Genomic DNA, 21,705 nt, shown 5'->3' with positions numbered 1-21,705 from the left:
TTGATAAATCCTCCCAATAAAAAGCCTCAAATCCAATCAGAAAATGATTGGTTACCCACTCACACAAACTCAGGATCATTTTAGCAGCAGGCATATAGTTACTGGTAGGTTGGTATTGTAGCTGATAATGGTTTTTCAACAACAGCCTGTATAAATGTAAGAAAGCAAAGACTAAGCTTCCAATTCAGGTAGAGTTTGGTTTCGCTGTGTTCTTTATCAGAGGTATGTTGTGACTTCAGTGAGAGATTCTTACCAATCTATTTCTAGTGGGAGATTAAGAGCAATGGTGATAGCTTTTGTGGTTTGGGAAGCCTCTGGAGCTTCTCTGACTAGAGTTTTATAGTTCAATATACAAAACTAGCACTGGAACTCTCATTTAAAAACCCACAGCTTCTAGCAGCAGCACTGTATCTTTGCACGGTAAATTTTTCTTTTAAGTAAAGGAGTTCATTGAGAAATCTGTCAAATTATTAAGAAAACAGTAAACTCTATATTTTCCCATTAAAAGTTCCTTAAATGGTAATATAATGGCTGTGAGTATGAGAAATTTTATTCTCCAAAATGCATATAGAAATAAAAGAACTCATGTGAAACATTGCTGCAGAAGAAACATATTTAGTACCATTGTTATGCCATGTGACATAACAAAATGACTGTGGCTACCCTCAAACTACACAGATTATCCAAAATGAATTATATAAGTACATATTGATATGTCACAGATTCAGAACACTTACATAAGGGAAGAACTGGACTTGCTGTGAATAAGAATAATGCCATCACTGTGGGCTAAGGGCTCAGAAGTACTCTGCCTCCTTCATGTTCCTCTCGTTCCAGCCTAGGCCCATCCTTTGCCAAAACCATGCTGTCTACAATAATTAATCCTGCGACTTACAGCTTTCCTTCACTGAGAAAAATATCAAGAAGTTAAAAAAATACAAAGTATGCTATTTTTTAAAGGATTTTAAAGATTTTTTTTAAACTTATAATAGTGTTAGAAGGACTTAGTTCTCATATTACCCTCTTCAGAAAAAGAGCAACTTCTGTTTACAAAACAAACTATATAAAGGATAGCACTGCTTCCTACAGGATCTCTGAGCAGGTTTAATTACTGTCACTTTACTTGTGAAACAAAAAGAAAACTAAGTAGGCATATTTTCAAAGCTAGATGGTGCATACAATTCTCACTCCATCTTATTATATTTCTAGATGTAGATATTCAAAACTTGTTTCCTCTATCTCCTTTAGGGTATAAAACTTCATGAATAATAAGAGAAAAGAAAAGTTGATCAAATGAAGAAGTACTCCCACCAGCAATGGAGGAGTGTTCCCCTTTCTTCAAATCCTCTCCAGCATGTGTGGTCACTATAGTTTTTGATTTTAGCCATTCTGACAGGTGTGAGATGGAATCTCAGAGTTGTTTTGATTTGCATTTCCCTGATGACTAAGAACAGGAACATTTCTTTCTCATGTTTATTAAAAAATTCATATATCATTATTATCATTACTATTATTTATTATAATTTATTCACTTTGTATCCCAGTAGTGACCCCTCTTCTGTCTCCTCCTAGTCTCACTCTTCCTCTGTCTTCCCCCCATGTCCCTCTCCTAGTCCACTGATAGGGGAGGTCCTCCTCTCCTACTATCTGACCCTAGCCTACGGTCTCCTCAGGACTGTCTGGATCCTCTTTCTCTGTGGCCTTGTAAGGCCACCTCACTAGGGAGACCCTGTTATGCCAGAGACTGCTCCTGCTCCTCTTACTAGGGAACCCACTTGGAGACTGAGTTACCCATGGGCTACATCTGAGTAGGCAGTCTAGGTCCTCTCCAAGTATGGTCTTTGGTTGCTTCATTAGTCTCTACAGAGCCCCATTTGCCCAGATTATTTGGCTCTGTTGTTGTCTTTGGGGAGCTGCGGTCCCCTCCAGATTTTTCTGTCACCCATTTCTTCCATAAAATTCCCTGCACTCTGTCCAAAGTTTGGCTATGAGTCTCAGTCTCTGCTTTGATAACCTGCTGGGTAGAGTCTTTCAGAGGTCCTCTGTGGAAAGCTATTGTCCTGTTCCCTGTCTTTTCCTACTTCCTAAGTCTATTCTACGTGCCCTTCTGAATGAGGATTAAGCATCTTCCCTTGGGTCTTCATTGTTATTCAGCTTCTTTATGTCTATAGATTTTAGTATGTTTATCCTATATATTTTTTTACATTTTATTTTTCTCATTAGTTACATTTTGTTAATTCTGTATCCCAGCTGTATCCCTCATTCCCTCCCCAATTCCACCCTCCCTCCCTCATCTCCTCCCTGCCCCTTTCCAAGTCCACTGATTGGGGAGGACCTCCTCCTCTTTCATATGACTCCCTTTTGTTAGGTATTTTCAGGACTGGCTGCAAAGTCCTCCTCTGTGGCCTAACAGTACTGCTCCTCCCTTGGGAGGTGGGGAGGTCAAAGAGCCAGTCATTGAGTTCCTGTTATAAATAGTCTTTGTTCCCCTTACTATGGGAAACCAATTGATTACTGAGCTATCACGGGTCACATCCGAGCAGAGGTTCTAGGTTTTATCCTCTCATGGTCTTTGGTTGAGTGTTCATCTCAGAAAAGACCCTGTGCCCAGATATATTTGGTCCTTGTGGAGCTCCTATCCTTTCCACATCAAACTCCCCTTCTTTCATATGATTCCCTGCACTCTGCCAAAGATTTGGTTATGAGTCTTAATATCTACTTTGGAACATTGTTAGGTAGAGTCTTTCAGATGCTTTCTGCGGTAGACTCCTGTCATACGTTCAATGCATATCCCATTTGTCTTTGTAATGAGGATTGATCATCATACCCCATGTCTGCTTTCTTGATTATCTTCTTTAGGTGTATAGATTCCATTATGTTTATCATATCTTTTAGGTCTATATAAGCGAGTATATTCCATGTTTGTCTTTCTCCTTCTGGGATACTTCACTCAGAATGATCTTTTCTAGATCCCACCATTTGATAATCATTTGTACTCTTCATAGAGAAGACTAACTCATCATTTCTTGGTTACCTGTAGCTCTTGGTGCAGATTGGAGGCCTCATGGGTATTCCTTCTCCAGTTTGGCATGTCTAGTGGTGTCACCTATGCTCAGCTCTTGTTAGACTAGTCATGTTGATTAAACTTCATCAGTGTAGGTTCTGGTATCACTAGGAGACTCAGTATCATATCAAACTCTCCGATCTCCTGGCTCTTACAATCTTCCCACCCCATCTTTCACAATAAAGTCTGAATATTTTCTCTACATCTTTTATTAAGATGGTCTCTGAAAATTATTATAGATATCTCAATCTTACCCAAGCAACAAGAATTCATTTATTATATACAATTTGACCACTGATGAGTGTTTACAATAACTTCTCAATAAATACTTTTAATTTTTGTGAAAAACTGAATTTTTTTTTCTTCAGGTTAGAATTAGAGTAGCAATGAAAGTCTGGGTTATTATAGAGCAAGCTCCTTATTAGCCTTTTTTTTCTAATTCTGTAGTAAGATACTCAAACGTAGGATGTCCTTGAAGAAAAGCTTACTCAAGTCCCAAGAATATAGTATTGATCTTGGCAATTTTTACCAAGAGCACATTAGAGATGGCCTTATGGTATGGAGTGTGTGAGGAGAAAGCTCTTGGAGAGATGGGAAGAAATAGAGAAAGTAGGGACTTAAGAGGAATTCTTTCATCCCATGCAAAACTGTGTTCTCAAGTGACTTCCCAGGAAGCCAGTCCATTGAAAGGCTTCTCCATCTGTTACCATTGCAGTCTGGGGGTCCAAGGTCTTCCTTACACAAAACACGTCTGTGTGTCTTCTCAAACCATGGCATCTTTGGTTATAAGTATACTTAATAAAATACTTTTATTATTCTTGAGTAAGTATTTCATTTAGTACATAAATTTTAGAAAAGTTCATTAGAAAACTTGAGACTTGCACTTTTTAAATTACCATGCTCTTTATTTTCTTGCAGTTAAGAATTTGACTGAAAATTATTTTGTTTCACTCATCCAGCATCATATTTTTAAGCTATTTCCTGGGGTGGGATATAAGCTACAATTATAGACTCTGACTTCAGTTGACCTAGATTCATATCTGTTTCTTCTAGTTAATACACTGCTGTCTTATACATAACCAAGCGATTTTCTGCCTTGATTCATATCGCAGATTTTGTGAGTTGCTGCGCCTACATTTAGTCGGTCCATTCTGGCTATATTTTACCACAGTGCATTCAGAGAGAATATAGCAGTGACTAAAATCTTGTGTCATCCCTCATGACAATCACCTTCAGAAAAAAAAAATTCTTATTTCCTTATAAATTAATGTGATAGCACTACTGCTTTTACAATTATAGTTAACGTAAAGTTTTCTGATTATTCATATGTTATACTTATATTATTGTAATTATTTATGACCTGGGTAAAGCAACATTTCCGGGCTATTTCCTAACCTATGGGCTGAGAGAATTTCATCAACTTACTAATGCATTTGTCTATGCAGGGACACTTTTTACTTTTTCATTAATAAACACGGTTGATACCTGTTTCCTTTCCTGGTTATGGAACTGACTAGTTTCTGTTAGCTTTTTGTGTGCTTTTCCTAAATTAGACTTCTTTTTTAAAAGAAGTTATTCATTGCTCAGACTCTTTAGGTTCCATTAATATATTTTTTTTCTGCTAGTAGCTTGAAAATATTCATGCAGCTTTCAAAAATCCCCAATTTATTTCCTCATAGGAGATCATATATTGGAAAAATCTAACTCAGCTTGAAATATTTACAGTACAATTATTTTACCATAGTAAGTGTCCTTAAAATGTGTTTGCAGAAAAAGCTCCCCACATTCTTCTAGCTTTATTCTTTTATGGGGTACTATTCAGCCTCTCACCTTGATTGCTATACTGAGAATTGAAAAAAAAATCTCAGAAATAGCTACTTATCTGTCGAAGTTATCCGTGCAACTGTGGATGCTGAGCTCCAGTGACACATCTCTTGTCCTTTGTTCACTCCATATCCTGGAGGAAATTCTCCCAAAAGGTTTGGAAATTATTTCTGTCCTTTTCAGCTTACTATCACTGGCTTGATTCTTAGAAAACAGATAACATCTGTTTGTAATTTGATTATCTGGTTTAAACATCAGAGGCTGGAATAACTCAGTCTACTTCATGAATTCCAAATCAAGAACTGCACCACTGGGACAGTGCCAAAATGGTGTGTACCTTTTCTGAATGGCAGAAGATCCAAAACTCCAAAGATGATGAGTGGATGGGTAACTGAAGCCAGAGCATCGACTTTGAGACTTCCTTGGCTATAGGGGACAACCCATGATTGTATTCAGGCCCCACCTCCTCCCCAGGGACATCTCCAGGGCATGAGAGTTTCAAACTATCTACCACCTGAACTCCCAGATGCACTCCCCCTTGCTCAGCTTGCCCTGGGCTGTTCAGCAAGAGCAGGGAGTGCACAACCCCATGTACAGGGCAGGGCACCTCCATACTCTAAGGGCCAAACAGCAGACCCAAATCTGAAAGTAGAAAATTGTTGGCTCTCTGAGATTACAACATAAGCCTGTGAGTGAGTTTATGAGCCCTTTGCACTTTGCACACCCTCCAGCAAGTGCTTGTGGCCCCTCAGCACTTTCCACACAGGCCTGCCAATGAGTGTACAGAGGCACTATGCACTTTCCAGACAGGTCTGAGTCTGCATGTGAGTGCTTCTGCAAGAGAGTGCATACAGAGCTACAGACCAGGGTCCCTCTGGACTAGCAGCCAGATATCAGATCCCTCCCACCCACACCCCCACTGGACAAGACAGGGATCTCTAGTACAGCATTCTCAACATTGAAACCCCTGTTCTGTGTGTCTCCCATCACATTTCAGCCAAATAATTCCAAGAACCAAGAAGGTGCAACTCAGGCAGATCTGAACAATTGGAGCACAATACCAAGACAGACCTGTGGGCCACTGAACCATTCGGGGCACCTGCGCATGTGCACTTGTGCCTGCAACATTTCTTTGGCTGCCTCTGAAACACTAATGCCCATTCTCAAACCAGTGAACCTCTCTCATCTTCCTGAAGAATACTCCAGAGACTGACAGACCCTATCTGCAGTACAGGCTCCAGGAACAAACAGCAAAGGATACTGACCATCAGATGGCTAGAGGCAAACAAAAGAACACATCAAACTAATGTCAGCACATCATGGCTTCACCAGCAATCCCCCAAATCATTGGATATTTTAATTCATCTGAAACACAGGAAAATTATTTCAAAGTTATGCTTATGGAGTTCATACAGGCAAATAAAGAGGAAACAAACAAAGCTCTCAAAGAAATACAAGGAAACTCGATCCAAGATGGTGGCACCAAGAGTACACTGTATCTGAAGAGCAGGACAGCAGTGACTGCACAGTGACCAACGGACTAAACACCAGCAATTTTGTTTGCCAGGTGAGAGGAAACCAAACAGTGTGGGAAGCAATCAGGTCCATTCTCAGGTCACCCAGCTATGCCCTAGAAGAGTTCCCGGGTCCCAGAAGATGCTCTGTTGCCCACCCAGAGGCCCACAGCCGCGTGCTCTGATCACCATCACAAACTGAACTCTGGGCTCCACAACACAAGAGACAGGAATTTCCAGTCAAGAGAAAACCTCACAGTGAAGGGGGCAATCAGCACAGACCTCAGGTCACCCAGACAATACCTGGAAAAGGTCTAGGGCACTCAGTGACCAAACCAGAGACCTGCCTGGACGTGACTCATGGTCCCAGCCTGAACTGCGGGCCCCAGGGCACCAGAAACTGGGTTTTGATGTTGGAAAGAAACCCCACAGTGAGGGAAACAGCAGATCTGACCTCAGGGCACTCAGCAAAACCCCTCTCCACCCAAAAAGTTCTTGGGAACTCAGGTTTCTGCAGAATCCCAGCCACCAGCACCTGCATGCTCTATTCATCATCCAAGACTGAACTTTGAACCCCAAAACAACACAGACTGGGTCTCCATGTTGGGCAGAAACCCAACAGTGGGGGAAACATTAGGTTCAACCTCAGGATACACAACTCTGGAAAAGTTTCTGGGCTCCCGCAAGCTCCAGGCTCTAGTCTCCCACATAAGCAGGAATGCTGTGCTCACCTGCCACTGATTACTGCTTGGGTGCTGGGGCACAGAGTCCCAACCTCAGATTTACAGGAGCCTAGGATTCACCTTATCAGCCCCAGACACTGCACCAAGGCATATCCTGTCTCTCTAGAAAAACTGACCAAACAGCAGGGCTCCCTGCTTCTTCAAGAGGGTTGTGCCTCTTGAAACACAGTGTAAGAGAACCAGGAGCACACTAAATTAAGAACAAGAAACCCAGTGACAGGGCAGCTGTCTTCAGGGCTTCTGGTGAGTGGAGAGACTCCCTGACTACCAACGACAAAAATTACCACACAGGTCCATACGCCTGAGGTGAGCTGTGGCAATTTCTGAGAAGCACAGGTCATTTGGTGACCAAACCAAAAAAGCTGAGGGGGCCTCCTTCAGGAGCAACCATCTTCCTACCAAGGGGATTCTCCCCACCACAGGATTCAGGAGGTAGCAGAAAATAACTGCCAACTCCTGAGACAGCCAAATCGGTAGAGGTCAGCAAAAACAACAACAACAACAACAACAACAAAACAATCAACAAAAGCCAAAGCAATATGGCATCCCCAGAACCCAGTTATCCAGGGGCAAGCAGCCCTGGACACCCTATCATAAATTAAATCCAAGAGGATGAGATTATAGCTATGTTATGAAGAGAATGATGGAGGAAACAAATAAACTACATAAAGAATTCAAAGCAGATAAAGGCAAATGGAATATGGCCATCCATAAAGAAATACAGGAAGATGAAGCTAAACAATTTGTGGCCTTCAGAGAGGAAATAACATGTCACTGAAAGAAATAAAAGAAAGAGAAATTTTCAAACAAACAGGTGAAGGAACTGAAGGAAAAACAGGAAAATACAGTCAGACAGGAGAAGGAAATCAACAAAATTGTTCAAGATCTGAATTTAGAATTGGAAAATTTTAAAAAAGTACAAACAGAGAAAATCATGGAGAGGAAGAACTTAGGGAAGAAAACAGGAACTACAGAGGTAAGCATAACCAACAGGCTACAAGAGGTGAACGAAAGAATTTCAGGTGTGGAAGATACAATGGAAAAACTCGATGTATCCATCAAAGAAAGTGTTAAATCTAAAAAATTCCTGACCCAAACTATCCAAGAAATCCAAGAAAACATGAAAAGACAAAAACTCACGAATAAAAGGAATAGAGGAAAAAGAAGATTCCTTTCTCCAAAGCCAAGAAAATATTTTCACCAATATCAGAGAAGAAAATTTCCCCAACTTAAAAAAAGAGACCTAAAAGCATACAAGAGGCCTATAGAACATCTAATAAATTAGACTAGAAAATCCTCCCACTACATAATAATTAAAACAGTAAGTACACAGAACAAAGAAAAAATACTAAAGACTGAAAGGAAAAAGGCCAAGTTAACATATAATGGCAAACTCGTCAGAATCATACCTGACTTCTCAACAGAGATTATAAAAGCCAGACGGGCCTGGATTAATATCATGCAAACCCTAAGAAATCACAGATGTCAGCCCAGGCTACTATAACCAGCAAAACTATCAGTCATCATTGATGAAGAAAACAAGATATTCAATGACAAAAACAGATTTAAACAATACTTACACACAAATCCAGCCCTAGAGAAGATACTAGAAGGAAAAATACAACCCAGGAAAGCTAACCACATTCAAGAAAACACAGGAAATAAATAACCTTACTACAGCAAAACTAAAAGTAGCCAGCACACAAACACATTTCTGCAATCATCAGCAAAATCAAAGGATCTTAAGAGCAACTGGACATTAATCTCTTTCAGTATCAATAGACTCAATTCTCCAATCAAAAGACACACAGTAACAGAATGGATGTGTAAACAAGATCCAAAAGTCTGTTGCAGACAAGAAACACACCTAAGTCACAAAGATAGATATTACCTAAGAGTAAAGTGCTAGAAGAGGGTTTTCCAAGCAAGTTGACCCAAGAAGCAAGAAAGAGTAGTCATTCTAAGATCTAATAAAATAGATTTTCAACCAAAGTTAATAAAAATAGTTAGGGACGGTAACTTCATACTCAACAAAGGAAAATTACACTGAAAAGACATCGTAAATCTGAACATCCATGTCCCAAATAAAAGGCCATCCACATTTCTAAAAGAAACATTAATAAAACTTAAACCAAACATAGAGACTTAAACAGCCCACTCTCAACAAAAGACAGGTCAACAAAACAGAAATTATACAGAGAAACAATGATTCTAACAGAGGTAATGAATCATATGGACCTCTCAGACATCTAAGAACCTTTCACCCAAACATTAAAGAATTTTCCTTCTTCTCAGCACATCATAGAACCTTCTCCAAAATACCATATAGTTGGTCACAAAGCAAGACTCAACAGATACAAGAAGTTTGAAATAATCCCTTGTATCCAATCTGACCTCATGGATGGAAGCTGGACATCATCAACAACAGAAATAGCAAAAAAGCCTATGCACACACATGGAAGCTGAACAACTCGCTACTCAATGACAGCTGCGTCAGGGAAGAAATAAATAAAGAAATTAAAGACTCCCAGAATTCAATGAAAATGAAGGCACAACATACTTAAACTTATGGGACACAATGAAAGAAGTGCTAAGAGAAAAATTCATAACACTAAAGCTTTCAAGAAGAAATTTGAAACATCTCATATGAGCAACTTAATGGCTCACCTGAAAGCCCTGGGGAGGTTGGGAAGAAACAGATACACCAAGAGGAGTAGACGGCTGAAAATAATCAAATTCAGGGCTGTAATCAATAAATTAGAAACAAATAAAACAATTCAACGAATCAAATGAAAGCAAGAGCTGGTTCTTGGAGAAAATTAACAAGATAGACAAAAATTTAGCCCAAATAACTAGAAAGCAGAGAGACACTATCCAAATCAACAAAATCAGAAAATTAAAAGGGGGACATAACATTAGACACTGTGGAAATCCAATCATTAGGTCTTACTTCAAAAGCCTATACGAAACAAAATATAAAAATCTAAATGAAAATGGTAAATTTTCTTGATCAATTCCAATTACCAAAGCTGAATCAAGACCAGGTAAATCAATTAAATAGTTCTATATCCCCTAAGGAAATAGAAGCAGTCATCAAAAGTCTCCTATCAAAAATAAATAAATAAAAAATAAAAAATAAAGCCCAGGGTCAGATTGGTTTCTGCACAGCATTCTACCAGACCTTCAAAGAGAGCTACAAAATAGAAACAGAAGGAACACTATGGAACTCATTCTATGAAGCCACAGTCACCTTGATACCTAAACCTCACAAAAACCCAACAAAGAAAGAGAATTTCAGGTCAATCTCCTTTATAAACCTTGCTGCAAAAATGCTCAACAAAATGCCCATAAACTGAATCCAAGAACACCTCAAAGTTATCATCCACTGTGACAAAGCAAGCTTCATCCCAGGCATGCAGGAGTTTTATATATGGAAATCCATCTATGTAATCCACCATATAAACAAACTGAAAGAAAAAAATAAACACATGACAATCTCCTTAGATGCTAAAAAGCATTTGATAAAATCCAACAATCATTTATATTTAAAGTGCTGGAGAGATCAGGGATACAAGACACATAACTAAACATAGTAAAGGCAATATACAGCAAGCCTATTCCCAATATCAAACTAAAGGAGAGAAATTTAAATCAATCCTACTGAAATCAGGGACAAGGCAAGGCTGCTCACTCTCTCCATATCTCTTCAACATAGTTCCTAAAGTCCTTGCAAAAGCAATAAGACAATTAAAGAAGATCAAGTGGATTCAGTTCATGAAGGAAGAAGTCAAAGTATCACTATTTGCAGATGATATGATTGTATACCTGTGTGACCCCAAAAATTCTACCAAGGAACTCCTACAACTGATAAATATTGTCAGCAATGTGGCTGGATACAAAAATACCTCAAAATCAGTAGCCCTTCTGTTTACAAAAGACAAATGGGTTGAAAGAGAAATTAGGGAAACAACACCCTTCACAATACCCACAAAGGACATAAAGTACTTTGATGCAAGTCTACACCAAAGAGTTGTATTAAAAACAAAACAAACAAAGAAAAAAGAACAACTTCAAGTCTCTGAAGAAAGAAATGAAAGAAGATATCAGAAGATGGAAAGCTATACCATGGTCATCATGCTCATGGAACAGTAGGATTAATATAATGAAATGGCCATCCTGCCAAAAGCAATCTACAGTTCCCATCAAAATCCCAACATAATTCTTTACAGATCTTTAAAGAACAATTCTCAACTTTATATGGAAAAACATAAAACTTAGAATTGCCAAAACAACTTCATATGTAATAACAAGAAACTCAGAATTGCTAAAACAATCCTCTACAATAAAAGATTTTCTGGAGGCATTTCCATCTCTGATCTAAAGTTGTATTATAGAGCAACAGTAATAAAAACTGCATAGGACTAGCATAGAAAACGACTGGTGAAGCAATGGGATCAAAGACCTTAAAATAAAATTTTTTAATTAAAATTTTATTTTTTATATTAATTACAGTTTATTCATTTTGTATGCAGCTGTAGCCCTTCCCTCCCTTCCTCCCAATCTTACCTTCCCTCCTTCATCTCCTCCCATTCCCCTTTCCAAGTCCACTGATGGGATGGAGGTTCTCCTCTCCTTCCATCTGACCCTAGTATATCAAGTCTTATCAGGACAATTCATGGATAAAACCTACAACCCCTGCTCAGATTTAGCCCATGGCAGCTCTGTGTCCAAGTGGGTTCCCTAATAAGGGGAACAGGGACTGTCTCTGACATGAACTCAATGGCAGGCTCTTTGACCCCCACTCCCAAGGTGGGAGCAGCCTTGCCAGGTCACAAAGGAGGACAATGGACACCTGATTTTTGACAATGATGCCAAAACCATTCTATGCAGCGACAGTCATCTTGATACCTAAATCACATAAAGACCCTACAAAAAAGAGATTTTCAGACCTATCTGTCTTATGAACATTGATGCAACAATACTCAAGAAAGTACTTGCAAACTGAATCCAAGAACACATAAAAGATATCAACCACCATGACCAAATAGGCTTCATCCCTGGCAGGCAGTGGTGGTTTAATATACAGAAATCTATCAATAAAGCCCACCACATACACAGAAGGCAAAAAAAAAAAAGAGAACAACAACAAAATAAAAACATGATCATCTCTTTATTTGCCACAAAAGCATTTGAGCCCATTCATGTTTAAAGTTTTAGAGATATAAGGGATACAAGGCACACATGGAAACATAGTAAAGACAATCTTCAGCAATCCTATGGCCAACATCAAAGTAAATGGAGAGAAATTTAAATTAATACCACTGAAATCAGGGGCAAGGAAAGGTTGCCCACACTTTCCAAATCTCTTTAACATAGTACTTGAAGTCCTAGATAGAACAATAAGACAACTAATGTAGATGAAGGGAGTACACTTCGAAAAGGAACAAGTCCAAGTATCCCTAAGAGTAGATGATATGATAGTAGACTTGAGTGACCCCAAAAATTCTCCCAGAGAACTCCTTCAGCTGATAAATATCTTCAGCAAAGTGGCTGGATAAAATATTAACTCAAAAAAATTAGTAGCCTTCCTGTATGCAAAAGACAAAATGGCCGAGAAAGAAATTAGGGGAAAAAAAAAAAAAAAACAACCTTTAGCCACTAATGTCTGTGTGACTCTAACCAAGCAAGTGAAAGACCTATTTGACAAAACTTCAAGTTTCTGAAGAAAGAAATTGAAGAAGAGATCAGAAGATGTAAAGATCTCCAGTGCTCATGGATTGGTAGGATTAACATAGTGAAAATGAATCACCAAAACAATCCTGTACAACAACAGATTATTAGAGGTATTTCTATCCCATATCTCAAACTGTACTATAGAGCAAGAGTAATAAAAACTGCATGATACTGGAATAGAAACAGAGTGGTGAGTCAATGGAATCAAAGACCGAGAAATAAATTCACATACCTATGGATACTGGATTTTTGACAAAGAAGCCAAAACCATACAATGGAAAAAATAAAAAACCATCTTCAACCAATGGTGCTGGTCTAACTGGATGTATACATATAGAAAATGCAAATATATCCATATTTATCACCCTGCATATAAATAAAGTCCAAGTGGATCAAAGACCTCAACATAAAACCAGACACACTAAATCGGTTAGAAAAAAAAGTGGGCAACAGCCTTGAATTCATTAGCACAGGCAACAATTTCCTGAACAGAACATCAACAGCACAGGCTCTAAGAGCAACTATTTAAACTTGGACATTAAGATTTCTGTATCATCAGCTTCTATTCCCTGCTGAGTGGAGTCTTTTAGAGGACATCTCTGGTAGGCTCAGAAAATTGGGAATAGTGCTACCTCAAGATCCAGCTATACCACTCCTAGGCATATATCCAAAATATGCTCAACTATACAACAACAACATTTGCTCAACCATGTTCATAGCAGCTCTATTCATAACAGCCAGAAGGTGGAATAAACCTAGATGTCCCTCAATCAACGAATGGATACAGATATTGTGGTACATTTACACAGTAGAATTCTACTCTTCAATTAAAAACAAAGAAATCATGAAATTCCCAGGGAAATGGTAGTAACTAGAAAAGATTATTTTGAGTGAGATAATCCAGAAGCAGAAAGACACACATGGTATATACTCATTCATAAGCGGATATTAGCCACATAATATGGGATAATCATACTAAAATCTATAATCTTAAAGAAGTTAAACAACAAGGAAGACCCTAGGGAAGATGCCCAATTCTCATTCAGATGGATAAATGTAATAGACATCTGAACCAGGAGAAGACAGGGAACAGTACAGGAGCCTACCACAGTCAGCATTTGAAAGACTCTACTGATTGAGGTATCAAAGCAGAGTCTGAGACTTTGGCCAGAGTGCAGGTAATCTTAAGGAAGAAGAGGGCAATAGAAAGACTTGGAGGGGATAGGAGTTCCAAAAGAAGACCAAAAAAGCCACTAAAACTGAGCCTTGGGGGCTCTGCAGAGAGTGATATCCCAACCAATGACCATGCATGGAGAGGACCTAAAATCTCTCTTCAGATGTAGCCCACTGACTCAGTCTCCAGGTGGGTTCCCTAATAAGGGGGGCAGGGGATTTCTCTGGCATGGACTCAGTGACAGATTCTCTAATCACCTCCCCCTGAGTTGTACAACCTTGTCAGGCCAGGGAGGAAGGCAATGCAAGGAGTCCTGATGAGACTGACTCAATAGGTTAGGGACAAATAGAAATGGAGGAAGACCTCACCTATCAGAGGACCAGGGGAGAGGCATAGAGGGAAAAGAGAGATGGAGGGTGGGATTGGAAGAAGATGAGGGAGGGGGCGACAGCAGGATACAACATGAATAAATTTGTAATAAATAATGACAATTAAAAAACTTTTAATAAGAATAGCATCATACTTGGAAAATCTAGCGATAGCACCTCATATGACTTCATACTTTGCTCCATAATCTCTCTCTCTCTCTCTCTCTCTCTCATATGATTCCAATAAACTTGTTTGTCCACACTAATCTTATTTATTGTAGAGGAGTGGCACAATAGATTTTTAAGCCAGTAGTCAGAAGTCATGAATTTGGACTGACTGTCTTAGAAAAGTCATAGTAGAGAGAGTTATGCTAAAGAAGAAATCCTATTCTTCGCTTTAGTGCTCACTAAAAGGTGCTGTTCCATAATGTTGAAAATAATATTTAGTATTTCTTCCTTTGGTATATTATTTGATATAGATGAGTGAACAGTGATCTCATTCTTAGAGCAGTTACCCAAAGGAGAGAGTAGCTGAGGCAGCTCCTAACCTTTTCTCCTGAGATACCTTAAAAATATTTTGGTGTCTTCCCTGATACTGAGTGTTTGAACATATCATTCATTCTTTGATTTTATGAATCTCATTCTTTAGCGTTTTATTTGAAGGAATACTCTTTAAAAATGTAAGCTTTAAATCTCTTTTATTCATGCTTGAGTACATTTAACAGCCTTTTAATGCCCAGTATGTATCGGATAGCAGGGGCAATGTTTGGTACTGGGGAGAAGAGAAGGGACTGAACAGAACCTGCTTTAGTTGTATTTACCAGTGACTATTAACTTGTAGAAATAAATGGAGTTGTTAATCATTTTAATTTTTGTTTCTTTTCATAAATCTATGTGGGAAAACCTAATTTCTCACTTACAGTAGTTCATGTAAGAAATTAATATACATTTATATCCTTGAATAGTGTGATTTTCTTCATTTAATTAAAATAAGAATGTTCTTATCTATTCTAGTAATTGCTTCTATTCTAATTTTAAAAATTACTTCACTTTTTGCATTGACAAATTTTGTATAATTTATAGCTATGATCTATAGCATGCATTGATCTATATATGCATTCTGCAATGGCTAGAACAAGCCAATTATCATACACATAATTACACATACTTATTTTCTGTAATGAAAGCACATATATAATGCAATGACTATAGGCAAGAGAATGAGAACTCAGTTTGATGTGTTAGCTAAAGGGCAGATGGGTAGAACCATTATTAATACCTGACAAGCCTAGAACTCTGCCTTGGTGCAGTCCAAACCTCAGCAAGGGATAATGGATGTTTATAATGAGAACCATTTAGTAAATGTTTTTAAGAATGGCACATGGCGCTAATCATTGCACCAGACAGTTATTCTCTTGAACTAATACATCTTAAAATTCTTTGACTGAGACCTCTCCGATTTCATATTCTTCTCTACTCCTGCATCTTGTGGTAGTCATTTAACTTTCTGCTCCTAATAGTGAACATTTTATATTCCACATATAAGTGAGACCACAGTCAAAGGAAAAAAATGCAAATGACACATAGTAACTCTAACTCTTTAAGAAATCTGTATTCCGGTGGTGTTTGTACTGGAAAGATTCCTTAATTTTAGACTTTAGAAAGAATAATATGTGTGATTTGAGTAGTTTATAAATAACAAACTTTAATTTGAAATGAAGGAGGCCATTCTTTCATGTCTCAAGGCCCTCTACCTGCTTTCTAAAGTTTCGGGATTCACACTGCATACTAAACATACACCCATTTTCTCATTAATCTGAGCATCTACGTCCCTGTGACCTTTTTACTTAGTTAACCTCTTGAAAAGTACAACTTTTGTAGATAAGATAATTAAAATTTAAGTGTAGCAGGTTATTTTTCTTTGTATCATAGATATACTTGTTTTCTTGACAGTATCACAAAGCAGAATGAAATGAGGTTACACCAGGTTTCATCATTTCATAATATCCTGGAGTCAAATTTTAAAATCACCCTGGGGATTCCAGTGCTATGAAAGCCAAATTGGTATCTTCAGCTATGAATTATCAACTTACCTGGGTCTTCCCTGCACATCTTTTGAAAATGAAGGACAAGGCACTGAGGTTTCCCTATTCCTTTGAAGAAAAACATGGTGAGATTTTTTAAATTCCCCTTCCAAAGCTACTAGAAGCAATAGAATGAGACTTCAGTTTGATGTCTCAGCTGAAGGGCAGACAGGGAGGGCCATTATTAATACCTGACAAGCCAGGAACTCAGCCTCAGCGCAGTTAAAACCTCAGAAAGGATAGTGGATGTTTATAATTTATAAGGATTGAAATGGAATGAGGTTCTATTTTCTGGAAAGAAAATGAAGTTGTAATGCATTTACAACTGAGCTCTACCTGCACTTAAGTGCCCTCTAGAGCATTCCATTAATTAGGACCCACAATTATTCGAAAAGAAAAACAATAAAGATATTTTAAAATATTGAGTAAACTCCTTTATCTTTTCTTTAAATCCAAGAAAATTCATAGTGTCATTTCAGCATACTTAACAAATGTATACTTCAAAGCAATCTCTACAAAGCTAAATTACCATATAAAACAATATGGTAAGTTGTTTGTCTTGGTGATTACAAAGCCTAGTTTTATAGAAATCTAGGGATAGCATAACCTCAATGTGACACATTCTTCATAGACTAGAATTCCCCTTAAATTAGATCCAGCTTAACCTCTGACTGGATAAGCATTGTACCAAGAAGATTTCATGTCAAAAGAATTTATCTGTGTAAGAATTTTGAAAAAATACGTTGGATTCTGCATTAAATTATTTATTCAAATGGCCTCAGGAGTAGATGGGGACCAAAAGCAAAAGGCTTACAAAATATACAAGATCTGAATGTATCAGGGATTATTAGGCCATGAGTCATTCGTTTAATATTTTATTTCATTAAAATACTTTGAATATCTTACTCCAAGTTTTCAAAAGTCTGTTTATTTAGGAAAGGATGAAAAACTGTAAATCACACAAATTGTATGTGTTATAAGCTTTTATGTAATTAATGTGAAAAGAGAGTATTGGGTTTTACCCTTTGTATAACTGCCTCAGACAGGTTTCTTAGAGATATTTTTTTTCTTCAGAAATCAGTTTAAGTTTTACATTTGTGTCTTAGTTATTAAACCATGATGATACAAGCAAAACTCTTTCACAGTTTCAAGAGACATCTGATCACTAAATAGACATTGATGAGAGAAATAGAAAGATGATTAACTGAGATATGTAATTTCTTACAACATCTATATCTGGGACAGAATAGTCAACAATACTAATTTGTAAATAAAGAAAATAAGACTTTACATAATTTCATAAAACTCCCTGGATGTGAGTCCCTGGGAAAACAAAAATTTTCTCTCTCTCTCTGTATTTGCTGAGGAAGTAAAGACATATGGAGGGAGCTTTGTTTTATTCAGCAGACACCTTTCACCAGCTTGTTTTTTATTTTATTTTAATGGTTTAAGCATATAGTCTTGGAGGCATATATGCATACTTATGGAAGTATATACATCTCAGAATATATATAATATACTATAACATATATAATTACATATAATATATAATAAGATAGTAATATATATAATTATATAATATATAATATAGATGATACTAATATATAATATAGAAGATACTAATATATATAATATAGAAGATACTAATATATATATATATATATATATATATATATATATATACTTGTTGTTAGGTAACATGAGGCATGGTTCCTCTTTAGTAAATTCCAATATTCTTTCATGTCAGGAGCATGCTACCATCCTTGGCTACTTTTTTCTTCAACTCCATCATTAGAATTGGCAATATTTCTGGTATACTTTGTTACACAAACCATTTGAAAATATGTACTCAAATATATCCATCCTTCCTTTCATACCTTCTAAGGCCTGAGTGAAGTCTCTCCAATGTGTTTCATGATGAATCTCCTTGCTCAGAATATCAGATATACAAAACGGATTATTTCCTTCATCGATGTGCATCATTCTCTGCGCTTCTTGGTCTGCTCCTCAAAAAGAGGGGGGAAAAACTTGCTTTCTCATAGGCTCCCAAAAGTTTTCACATTCACTCTGTGGGATTTTTCACACCTAGTAAACTTCAATACTTCAGTTCTCTTCAGATGCTCTTATTATTTGAATGTGAAATGTTTCTCAGGGGTTTCTGTGACTCTACATTCTTGTGAACAGGGACAGTGCTAATTGGAATCAGTGAGTTAAAAATAGAGAAAAAAATGTGATGTTAAATTTGGGAGAATATGTGGAAGAAGTTTCAGGGAGATCTGACTCCTTCTTAGGAAGGAGTTGGAGTGATCAAAGTATAATGTATAAATATATAATAATCTCATAAAGTTAATATCAATTTATTTATAAGGAACAATGTAAATATTGTTACAAAGACAATTCTCATTTTACATAGTATTACAAACTGTTGCGACCACCGCGACATGGCACACGAACTCTTCTCCAAGTAGTTTATTCAGGAAGTTCGAGCAATCTTCTGACCCCAGGGAGAGCCCTCCCCAGTAATAAGTACCCTGGAGCCAACCAATCCCAGGAAGCCACGTGGGAAGTGTGGATAGGTACACAGAAGAGACTGCAGATCATCAGACACACCAGAGCCAATAAGGAATTGTTTATCACGAGAGCACTCGCCTCGGGATGGCGGAAGGCAGAAATCGGTGCCATCTTTAGGGCGCGGCAACTTAATAGCCTAATAGCCACAGCTTGCACAGCTTGCCACAACAAACATCATAAAAATTTGAAGTGCTGCTTAATTTACTTTTTAAACTTCAAGCAATCCATATTTTACCAAATTAAGGTTAGTGTTAAATAAATTTTATGTGAGGGAAAACATAAATATGTTAGAAGAGACAATGAAAGACTGAAAACAAACTATTCTATAAAAGGATTTTCAATACAAACCTTAAAATCTATTGTGGAGTCAATTTTTAAAATATTGTAATATAAGCATATATTTAATAAAAAGAAAGTTCAACAAATTAGAAAGTATGGAAATAGATATCAATACCAATCAAAATATTAAATAGTTAACAAGATGATATATTAAACCTGATATTTAGAAAAATAATTATTAAAATACTGCACTGTCATATCTCATCTATTATCTTACTGAATATTTAAATGTACATTTTATTAGTTGGAATATGTGACACCAAGAATGATCATCTAGTTTTGGGGGTACAAAATATCAAATTTTTCTAAACTTATTGAAATTAATTTATACTTACATATAAAAATAAAAGGAAGACTTTTCTACACATAATTTCTACTAACTCTTATGATAACATCATACACAAATTTTGTGCATGTCGTATCTTTTTTATGAAAAAAATAGGAAAATGACAAAGAAAGAGTTGAAGGACTGTAAAAGGATCCAATGGAGACACCCATTTGGCACCCTATAATATTAGGTGAAATAGAAAAATTTGAAAACTGGGAGATAAAAACCACTATTTAGCATGCTATTGAAATGTTACCAGTACTTTGGCAGAGTACAGGCAATCATAAGAAAGAAGGGGAGTTAGTCTGATGGGGAAAGGATAGGAGCTCCACAAGGACCAAATATATCTCGGCACAGGGTCTTTTCTGAGACTGACATTCAACCAAGGACCATGTATGGATATAACCTAGAACCTCCACTCAGATGTAGCCTGTGGTAGCTCAGTAACCAATTGGTTTCCCAAAGTGAGGGGAACAAGGACTATTTCTAACAGGAACTCAATGACTGGCTCTTTGGTCTCCCCACCCCCGAAGTGAGGAGCAGTCCTGTTAGGCCACAGAGGAGGTCCTTGCAGCCAGTCCTGAAGATACCTGATAAAACAGGATCAGATGAATGGGGAGGAGGTCCCCCCTATCAGTGGACTTGGAAAGGGGCACAGTGGAGATGAGGGAGGGAGGGAGGGACTGGGAGGAAATGAGGGATCAGGACACGGCTGGGATACAGAGTTAATAAAATGTAACTGATAGAAAAAAAAAAAAAAGAAATGTTACCAGTAGAAAGATTGAATTTATAGAAAACTAAAACAGCAGCCTGCCCTTTCCATAATATATTAATAAAAATTAGACAGGCAACTACAAAAGTGGGTGCTTGTAAATTGTTATCAAAGAAAAATAATATTGATGGATATTTAGGATATAAGGAAGGAATGGAAAATGCTATAAATTTTTCTCATAATTTTTATTACAAAATTCATGTACTAGACATGACAGGTTTTTGTCACACCATGGACTATCAACAATATGGTCTCCTGTATAAGACCTGCATAATACCACATCAGTTGACATCTCAGCATGGATGTGGATGTGGGGACAGACAAAGGCTCCATCCCTAGCTGAAGAGCCTAGTCTGTGGCTGCTTAGGGATAGAGAGCACATTTTCTTGAAGAATGAGATACCATGTAGAGAGAAGAACCATAGACATATGGGCAACAATAATCAGACTCAGTGGAAGAAGGAGTGGATACAATTATAATGCATTGTTTTCATGTGTGAAATACTCAACAAAATTGAAAAATAAACAAAAAGATGAAAAGCACTCATTGACATCAAATTTAGTGATTAATACTTCTGGAATTGGATCTGAGAATTACCCCCACTGCCCCCCAAAATGAAGAAAATTCATCTCTAGGGATAGTATGTGTCAATGAATAAGAGACACAATATAAATGTTTTTAAAATTTGTTATAGTTTCACACTTTTCTAACAGAAATCTGTGCTCCTAAAGAAGCTAAGTGAGAAGGAGGACCGTGGGTAAGATGTTCAATCCTCATTCAGAAAGGCAAATGGGATAGACCAAATAGTATATTTTCATGGATCCTTTAAATTTATGTATCACGTCTACATGATTATCTTTCCAAAAATCACAATTAATATCCAATTGTTATTTATATATGCCTATTTATCCATACCTAAATACCCTTCAGATTACTGAAGTATAAAAAAAATAAGTATTTAATTTGTTGTAAACATGTGTATTCATAGTGCTCTTACCTAATCAATTCCATACCCATATAGCTGTGAAGCATCACACAGGCCAATGGGTAGCTTTACTCCTAACATGCAGCACTGATCACTTGGATGCTCTGCCCTACTAATGAATTTATGTTTGAGTGCTGGTGTTATCCAAGCAGAACTACTTAAAAGATATGGGAATACCAATGTAGCAGATAATTAAATGTGTACAG

The sequence above is a fragment of the Meriones unguiculatus genome, chromosome 10 (assembly GCF_030254825.1).
Source record: "Meriones unguiculatus strain TT.TT164.6M chromosome 10, Bangor_MerUng_6.1, whole genome shotgun sequence".
Classification (NCBI taxonomy): Eukaryota; Metazoa; Chordata; class Mammalia; order Rodentia; family Muridae; genus Meriones; species Meriones unguiculatus.
This window is presented reverse-complemented; position numbering follows the sequence as displayed.